This window comes from Taudactylus pleione, unplaced genomic scaffold (genome assembly GCF_031769625.1).
Source record: "Taudactylus pleione unplaced genomic scaffold, aTauple2 ptg000129l, whole genome shotgun sequence".
Taxonomy (NCBI): domain Eukaryota; kingdom Metazoa; phylum Chordata; class Amphibia; order Anura; family Myobatrachidae; genus Taudactylus; species Taudactylus pleione.
Window position 1 is genome coordinate 10,169,408 of NW_028284531.1, and position 8,751 is coordinate 10,178,158.

An 8,751-nucleotide genomic window follows, 5' to 3' on the forward strand; every position below is an offset into this window, starting at 1 on the left:
TTAGGCCGGCCACAAATAGTTTCCAAGGATTGCCAGGGGCTAAGGGAACAGGTGGCCGGAGTCAATAGGGTGCCGCTGCACATGTGGCATGTGAGGTCATCGGATAGGTGAGTGGACGCTGGAGGCTAGGATTCACAGATGTCCTGAATTAACAGGACGCCGCGGCGGTTATGACTCCACTCCCCCTGGTATTTTTGATTAATACAAGCTACTACAAAACCACAGCAGCTGAAGTCTGGATAGAATCCATAGCAAGCACTGGGTGATGGAGGCTGACAAGCTAAGCAGTAGAACTAGGATTATTACTATTGTGTATTTAACCTGGTGTTCTGGGCTTATAGATATAGAAGCATATTTACTGCACTGTTTTCTCTGAAAGTTAGGCAGTAACATGCAGAGGTGTGTGTGACATTTTATTTTACTTTTGGTTTATTGGCAAAAAACTTGTCTTTTAAGGGCCAGGGTTTTTTTTTTTGCATTTAAACAGGTGGGTGAGTAAGAGTCTTGATTAACCTCTCTTCTTTCTGTTCATTCAGGGCTACACTTTTTTCTAAGGGAATTTAAGTAGCTATCTGGAGTACACTAGTCTTTCTTTCTTCTTCAGGGTCCATAGAGATACACAGGGATACCATGGGGTAATGTGGTTGGAGAGATCCAGGCACCAAACAGTTAAAGCTTTCAGCTCCCAGAATGCCTCAGGTCCTCCTGCATATATACCCCAGCTAAGGTCTTCAGTAGTTTGTTTGGTGCGGCAGGATTCAGACGCACTTTTGTAACGGGACTGCTCAGGCAGTTCTAAGCTTTCAATTTATGTTTTATTTTCTATGTTTTTGGGTTGGCAGTATTGATCGTCTGAATTAAGACGCATGTACTGCTACTCCATCTACCTCCGCCGGGCCGCAACATCAGTAACTGGGCTGGTGCTTTCAGCAGTTTTCGGCTGAGCTAGATAGCAGCGATGCTGGGACCCGGACTGCAACCGGACATACGGAGATGTCAGGTAAGGTGACTCCTCGCTTACGAGGAATCGCGCGTGGCGGTCCTTGCTTTCGGCGTAGGAGACTCACCAAAAGCCTCTGCAGTCAGGGCCCAAAGTGTCCGCGTCCTCACTAGACCACTGGAGCCTTATCGTCTGATGCCGGGGATCGGCAGCAGACTCTTCTGCTGCCACGAGGCCAGCATACCCGGCCGGTTGATGCAGCTTAGGGGAGGTAGGCGCTCCCCCGGCAGCTCCTCCCCCGACCCAGTCCCTTCAAAGATTTTTGCACGTCTATGTTGCTCCTCCTTCCCGCCTTGTGTATATGATGCTCAGTCCACTATCGGTGTGCTGCTGTAGCTGTTGGTCTCAGAAAGTTTTGGGTCAGTCTCCCTCTATACCTCTCCCATGGGCCAAGTAAAACATTGTGTTTTTGAGTAGTTGATTCAGAGCTCAGTGCAACTAAATTTGCATGTGCATTGTATGTGACTGTTTGCTAGCTGCTGTGATAATACTGCCTTTTATTTCTAACTGTCAATTATAACTATCACTGTATTTCTTCTCATCCCTCTGTTGCAGGTGTGTGGGGTTTTACTTTATACTTCACATTTATTTGTTATTTGTGAAGGTTGTCACATTACATTACATTGTTACCTTTATAACTGATATGTCAAAAAGTAAAGGGAATCAGGAGGGGGAGGCCCCTGTGACGGTTTCATGTAAAGCCTGTTTGGGGAACTTGTTCTCTCAGGACTTTATAAAGGATGGTTTGTGTGCTGCCTGTTATAAAGAACCACCTCACCAGTCCAGTATACCAGTCCCTGTACAAGTGCCATCTTGGGTGTCCTCGTTGTCTCAGGTTATGAAACAGTTTGTGGATTGTATGGCTATTCTCACACCGCCTTCTTGCATGGGGTATCGACAGCATGCTATGTTTGCACCTCCTATACATCCTTCCTGGATGGATGCTTATGCCCACTCATGTCAGAGTATGGATCAGTCATCTGGTGCAAGCAGACTGGTAGTTACTAAGGCGTCTAAGCGTAAGTTATCTTTTTATCGGTCTGCTCAGCATATGGATTCAGACGTATTATCATAAGAGGAATCGGATAACGCACAGGGTTCTTCTCCAGGGTCTAGCTCGGGAGAGGAGGACCCTTCCGTCCACAGTGGATGATCCTTGTTTGGTTAGGATAGTTAAATCAATCCTAGATATTCAGGATGATGAACCAGCACTTAGTAAGAAGGCTCCAGTATTTAAACACCGGAAGGTGGCCAAAGCGGAGTTTCTAAATTCAGAGCAGCTCACTGAGCTTATAGAAGAGGCATGGGGTAACCCAGATAAACTGTTTTATGTCATTAAATGATTAACATCGTTGTATCCTTTCCCAGCTTCTGAATGTACTAAGCGGGAGGTACCTCTTACCATGGATGCTCATGTGACGCACTTAGTCAGAAATGCTTAGTTGCCTATTCCGTCAGCATCTTCTCTTAAGGATTCGACAGATAGGAAGATTGAAACATCTTTTAAGGCAATATTTTCATCATCAGGAGCTGTTACCCGTCTAGCTTTGGCTGGAGCCTGGGTAGCCAAAGCTGTTGAATGGATGGGGGCATTGGAAGACTCTCTACCAAATGCTACCAGAGATCAGGGGATGTATATCTCCCACATACAGGAAGCGGCCTCTTATTTGGGAGGAGCTGCAGTAGATGCTGGAATTTTAGCTTCTAAAGCCTCAGCAGCTTCAGTAGTGGCACGCAGGGTCCTTTGGTTAAGATCCCAGAAAGCTGATACAGGATCAAAGAGGGCTCTGGAATCCTTACCTTTCTATGGAAATATACTTTTTTTGGAGCAGAGTTAAATAAGATAGTAGCTAGTCTGGCGGCTTCAAAGTCTGCAGGTGTGCCATCTACGGGTACAATAAAATCTAGGCAGTTTTCTTTTCTTTCCTTTCACCCTCAGAGGCGAGCAAAGGAACAGTCTTCCTTCAAACCATCAAGTTTCTATGTTGATAGATGCGGTCAGGGAAACTCTGCAGTTACAGGAGGCAGCTATGCCAGAGACTAGTGCAGTTTCTTTCTTAAACGTAAGAAGAAACATGCTTAGGTTTCCCCAGAATTTTCACATTTTGAGGAAATATTAAAAGAAGCCTGGTTAAAACCTGATTCAAAATTTCAGATTCCACAAAAATGTGTCTTTATCCTTTTTCAGAAGAGGATACCAAGCTTTTGGAAATTCCACCCATGGTGGATGCTCCTATTGCTAGGTTGGTCAGAAATACAGTTATTCCCACAAATCAGTCTGTAACTCTTAAAGATCCTATGGATAGAAAGAATGAGGCTGTTTTAAAATCTTTATTCACCTTATCAGGAGTATCGATGCGGCCAATTTTGGCCAGCGCCTGGGTGATAAAGGCTATCAGTCAACGGATGAATCAGATGATTACTGGTTTCAATCAGGGGATGAATTTGAAGCTAACTCCTTAGTTGTTCAGATTTTGGAAGCTCTAACCTGTATAGGTGATGCTTTATTAGATTCTATTCAGATACAGTCTCACATTTCAGCCTTAGCTGTTTCTGCCAGGCGTTCGCTATGGCTTAAAGCATGGAGAGCAGACATAGCATAAAAACATGCTTTAGAGGCATTGCCGTTTGAAGGAAGTTCTTTGGTCCAGAGTTAACCAAAATTAATTCTCAGGTTACAGGAGGAAAAAGTCCTTAACTTTCCTTTACCTACACCTAAAACAAAAATTCCTAGGTTTCATTCATTTCGGTATAAAGGCAGAGGAAGCTTTCAGGCTTTCCGTGGTGCGTCTAGGGCCCCCCCAAAAAAGAGACCTTTAGGGGACGGGGTGGCCCTGGCACCAGTCAGCCTGTGGCTAAGTCAGCAGGTAGATCCACATGACTGTCACTGGACTGGGACCCGTCCTCTGGTGGAAGGTTGCTCTTTCAGGTTCTGGAAAAATTGAGTTCTTCCAATCCGGATTTTTGGGTAAGTCGAATAGTCACCAGGGGTTATATTTTGGATTTGGAGGATCCTATTCCAAACAGATTCTTCTCCACTCCTCTCCCTGTGGGTGGTTGCAGAAAGGCGGCTCTCATGCAGGCAATTTCTGCGCTTTCAGACTCTGAAGTAATTATTCCAGTTCCAGTACTACAGGAAGGCCTGGGGTTCTACTCCAGTCTTTTCTTAGAAGACAAACCAGATGGGTCATTCTGTCCCATTCTCAACCCCAAGGGGTTAAATGTTTACCTTCACTTGGAAAAATTGAAGATGGAGTCATTAAGGTCAGTCATTTGTTCAATGGAGGGAGAGGATTTTCTGGCTTCCATAGACATCGAGGATGCCTGCCTCCATATTCCTAACTGGAGAGGTCATCAGCATCTTCTGCGGTTTGTAGTAGGGCATCGACATTTTCAGTTTCAGGCTCTGCCATTCGGTTTGGCCACTGCCCGCAGAGTATTTACAAAAGTTATAGCACACATAATATCCCTACTCAGAAGAGGGGGAATAAATGTGTTGGCTTCTCTGTTGCTAAGGGCTCCCTCATTAGCTCTATTGCAACAACATCTTCAAATTACCTTAGGCATGCTCCAGAGATTCGGTTGGATCATCAACTTTCCAAAATCAAATTTAATTCCATCTCAGGGGATGGTATTTTTGGGTCTTCTCTTCTACACTCGGTGTCACAGAGTGTGTCTCCCGCAGACACAGATTCAGGATCTGCAATCCCAAATAAGGACCATTTTACAGATTTCTCATATCTCAGTTCTAAGGGCTATGCGGATAATGGGGATAATGGTAGCTTCTTTCGAAGCTGTTCCTTTTTTCAGATTTCATGCCTGGTCTCTACAGAACCAATTGCTTCATTGATGGGTAAAACCAGACCCTCGATGAAACATGCAGATGTTCAGATTATCACTGCAGACCCGGCAGCCTCTCTGGTGGTGGCTGCAGAATGCAAATCTGAATAAGGGTTGCCAATTGTCAGTAAAAAACTGGACCATTGTCACCACAGATGCCAGCCTAACAGGTTGGGGCAGTGTTCTGGACAGGCACTTACAGGGTCTTTGGTCTGTCCAGGAAACTGCTCTTCCTATCAATATACTGGAACTATTTGATATACGTTGAGTCAGGCTCAATGCTATCTAAAGAATTTACCAGTATAAATCCTTACATAAACAAGCAGGGTGGCACACGCGGCTGGCTAGCAATGAGGGAAGCTTGTTATATCCTTCATTGGGCAGAAAATTGGGTTCCAGCTATTTCCGCAGTTTACGTTCCAGGGGTGGAGAACTGGGAGGTGGACTTCTTAAAGTTGCCACAGCGTGCATCCAGGGGAATGGCAATTACACTAGGAGGTGTTTGCAGAAATAGTTGCCGGATGGGGATCTTCAGACATAGATCTAATGGCTTCTCGTCTCAACAAGAATCTGCCAAGGTATGGAGCTCGGTCCCTCAGGCATCTCTGGTGGTTGCCATGACAGCGCCTTGGGTGTTCCAGCTGGATTACATCTTTCCTCCTCTGGCAATGTTACAAAGGATAATTCAGTGGATTCGACTGGTGGCACGGTCGGTCATTTTGGTGGCTCCAGACTGACCGCGCCATCATTGGTACACAATTTTTCGGACGATGTTGGCAGGCATTCCGTATAGTCTGCCTCTGTGTCCAGATCTGTTGCTTCGGAGTCCATGCCGTCACCCCAATTTGCATCGCTTGGCTTTGATGGCATGGTTCTTGAATCCAAAATTTTGAGGGCCAATGGGTTTTCAAAGTCTGTTATGAAAACCATGATACAGGCACGCAAACCAGTTATTTCCCAGATATATCATCGGATATGTAAGATATATATTTCTTGGTGTGAACAACACAAGTTTAAACGGGAAAGGTTCCGAGTGTCTCGCATCTTGTCTTTTCTGCAAGAGGGGTTGGTTAAGGGTCTGAGATTGTCCTCTCTTAAGGGACAAATTTTGGCCTTATCGATCCTGTTTCAAAGGAAATTGGCCAGCATTCCAGAAGTTCAGACTTTCTTGCAGGGCGTTCTTTGCATACAGCCTCATGCCCCACCGATTCCTCCTCAAGACTTAAATTTAGAGGTACTACAAAAGGCACCATTCGAGCCTTTGATGTCTGACAAATTGCTATATCTCACTCTGAAGATTGTTTTCCTTTTGGCCATTGCCTCGGCCAGAAGGGTATCTGAATTAGCTGCTCTTTCCTGTAAAGCTCTGCTTATTAGTTTTCATGAGGATAGGGTAGTGTTACGCACTAAACTTTCCTTTCTGCCAAAGGGGGTATTGGCTTTCCACATTAACCAGGATATTGTCCTTCCAGCTTTTCGCCAGGATTCAGTGACTAGTGAAGCTTCTTCCTTAGAACTGTTAGTTGTTCGTGCATGATGCGTTTACTTTGACTGCACTACGACTTTAAGGTGTACGGATTCCCTGTTGGCGTTGATTGATGCACCAAAATGAGGCTGGCCTGCCTCAAAAGGGTCCATCGATAGATGAGTCACTTCTGCCTTAGGCAGGCATATTGGTCCTCAAATGTGGCAGTCCCAGTTTTAATTTGGGCTCACTCGACGGATGCTGTCTGAGCCTCTTGGACTGTACGGCATGGTTGAGCAGCTCTGTAAAGCAGTTACCTGGTCATCCATACACACTTTCACAAAATTTTACAGCTTCCATGCATTCGGTGAAAGGGATGCCAGTGTTGGGTGGAAAATTCTTAGAGCAGTCGGGTCAGACGCTCCCCCCCTTAATTGGCTTGCTTTGGTATATCACCCAGATGTAAGGCATCCCCCAGATGGATGAAAAAGGAAATACGATTTTTACTTACAGTAAAATCTCTTCCTTGGAGTCCATCTGGGGGTGCCTAACCCTAACCTTCCCCCCATTAGTGCCTAAACCAAACCCCCGCTCCCTAAACCTAACCCTCCGGGGGGGGGGTGCCTAACCCTAACTCCCTTTTTCCCTACCCTTCTGGGGGGTGCCTTAACCTAAGTTCCCCAGGGGTCCCTTAGCCAAACCCTCCTCCCCCCCGCGGCTAGGCGCTCAGACACCCGGCTTACCTTCATTCGGTATGCCGGGTGTTGGTATTCTGTTGTGGGGCTAATGATAGGAGTCAGGATTTCGACGCCTACCTTTAGTCCCCTGTTGGGCTGGCAGTGTCGGGATATCGGCGGGCGGGATATCCTGACTGCCTCCCGAATTCCATGGCTGTCCAGATGCTATATTATGTTTTAAATGACACAAGATCTTCATGTACTGTACAGGGATGCAGTCGGGAAACCGGCTGACATGATCCCGACAGCCGGCTTCCCAACTGCTTTATCCCAGCGTGGGTTAAATGACAGGCGTCTATATCTAGACGCCTGTTTGGACCTGTCCCACACACCTTGAAAAAGATCTGCAGGCAAGCAGATCGAAACGCGTTGGTTCTTTGGGACTTGTTTTGTACTGTGATCCAGATTGACATCTTGGATATTTTGGGATTGACTTTGGTGAATAAATTGTTGGATTTCCGGACTCCAATCACCAGGTCAATACATTTTTTATTATATGGATTTTTGATCATGTTTTTTGTTATTTGGTTTTAATTCATTAAATCTGCATATAAGAACATTATTCCACTCGTCATTGCTCTGGAATACTTAAGGGGAAGAACAAACTCTACATCCTGTCATAGGAATATACAGAAGGACGGGATAAAGATACTTTGATGAGCCTCAAGATGAGCCCTTACCTATAAGTAGGGTATGCATCTTTTCACAGCCTACATTTGTCATATTTTATTTCCTAGTCATTGGGGAATAAGATCAAGAGGGAGGAGGAGGACCTAAAGATACCCAGATAGGAATATCCCCCACTAGTTTCATTGTGAGTTGGGGTACAACATCTGTTTTCAGTGAAGGTCTATTGTGTATTGAATCTAGGAAATTTTTTCAATAAGAAATATTCCTTAAAAGGATTTTTTTTGTATTCTCTTCTTTCTCGGTACATATGAAAATGGAGTATTCTAGAAGATTTTGATCATCTGTAAAAGAAGGCCATCCACCGGATTGAGGACTAAGTAGTCTCATTTGTGTTTGAACGTTTATTTTTTATCTCATTATTTTTTATTCTTTCATTGTATATCCAGCACCATCCTGTTCTCAGATTGTTTTGAAAAATTCTGGTCTTGAGTAAGGCAACACTCGTTTTTCTGGGTACAGGAAGGCGGCAGGTTTTGCGCACCCTCTTCACCTACTTTTCTCTTTTTGTTGGGGATGATTGATGTGCCTACACTGAACGTTCAGTGTAGGCACATCACAGACTGTGAAACGACTGCACAATTACAATGTCGTAATCGTTTCACAGTCTGTAAGTGGATACGCACCTTAACATTGCTGCAATATAGATTTGATATTATGACAAATTAAATATAGACCATTTTCCCAAACACTTGTATCATACACCGTGTGTTTCTACACAATGTTTGTCACCACAGTATTAAGACAGCTCAATTACTGACATATGATCAATCTTTATTAGTACCGCTCATTATAGAGCTATAACGAGTGGTACTAATAAAGATTGATCATATGTCAGAATGAATACATCCACCCACACACACTTATCGTTGGTAAGAACAACCCTACACTGAACAGTATTAATTAAGGTTTGCTATATGCCTGCAACACTGTACCAGCGAATATTAAGTAATCAAGTCATACAACGATTGGCATAGCAAACAGACATTGTAGATACAGGCTCAGTCTTGTTCCAAAAGCAT